Genomic DNA, 1,153 nt, shown 5'->3' with positions numbered 1-1,153 from the left:
GCGGGGGAGCCCCAAAGGATCTCTACGCCAGCACCTTAAGTGTTCGGCCACAGCTAAGCGCCCAAAGTTGTGGTGTAAAATTTTTCATGGAATTGTTCTAAAAGGAAAGGTGAGTACTGGGCTTGTCCTGTCCGCGCCATAGCCCCAACATATCCTGTTGCCCTGGATTTGATCAGATGGGAGATCGAATTGAACTACACACATTGATGACTGATAGAGCGGGTGGGAAGGATCCATTCCCATGCGAAGAGAGATTAATAATCAGGGCCGAAAATAAGGAGCCACTTCAAGAAATTTGGGGTTCATTCAGCAAAGCTAATGTAGAACTGTTCACAGAAAACTGTGATGAAAGTCTCTCGAGTTATTTTGATGATGCTAATACAATCGATAGGATGAACGTAGATTGGTAAATGCATTTGGTGACAGTTCTGTTCCAGCCCTGTGACCGAAACCTGGATCTGAAGGATTCTGGTTTCTCCGACAGGAACTGTCAAACCTGCAGGGTTTCTCTTTTTGTCTCGGCTTCTCCGCATCTGCAGTCCCTGACGTTCGACATTAATTCAATTCAGAAACCCCTTTGTGGAGAAGATTTCCGTTTGGGGAACATTTTCCTGACCCCATTAAAAGCACACAGCTTCCAAGCCAAGTAAGAACAGCGAACACACCGCCCCTGGGTGGGCTCGAACCACCAACCTTTCGGTTAACAGCCGAACGCGCTGACTAATTGCGCCACAGAGACAGGCGACGGCATGGGTTGCGCCATCGCTTAGGGGAGGCTATTAGTGAATTCATAATTCAGCGTCCCCGCCGAGAATTGCATTGTCCTCTGTTTTACTTTTCCATAATAAAGCCTGGGAGATTTATTGTGGAGACACCAGGGACAGTCTGATCCCACACATCCATGTCACTCGGACCTAGCTTTCTTACTCCGGGGCCGTCGCCCTTCGAGGCTTTCCGTGTTTTGCCTGTTCCCGAGTTCTCTCATTGGCTCGGAGGCGAGAAGGGGTTTGAATTCCTGATGTTCAGGAACGACAATTCTTTCAATGTCTCAGATCAGTTCATGTCCCGAGAATATCAGAGTCAATCTCCCGGTCTCTTTAACAAGGGGACGGTGTCTGGGCTGTCTCTACTCAGTTGGACAGTTCATCTTTCA

The 1,153-nt window shown here is 48.3% G+C and overlaps 1 non-coding gene across 1 annotated transcript; it reads right to left on the bottom strand.

Annotated features, from left to right (window-relative positions):
• Positions 1-665: 665 nt before the first annotated feature.
• On the bottom strand, positions 666-739 carry trnan-guu. Its single transcript has one exon. It is a non-coding gene; the product is annotated as a tRNA-Asn (tRNA).
• Between the last annotated feature and the right edge of the window lie 414 nt (positions 740-1,153).

The sequence above is a fragment of the Chiloscyllium plagiosum genome, unplaced genomic scaffold (genome assembly GCF_004010195.1).
Source record: "Chiloscyllium plagiosum isolate BGI_BamShark_2017 unplaced genomic scaffold, ASM401019v2 scaf_58318, whole genome shotgun sequence".
In the NCBI taxonomy this organism is placed as follows: Eukaryota; Metazoa; Chordata; class Chondrichthyes; order Orectolobiformes; family Hemiscylliidae; genus Chiloscyllium; species Chiloscyllium plagiosum.
Note: the sequence above shows the minus strand (reverse complement) of the source record. Positions and strands in the feature narration are given on the sequence as shown.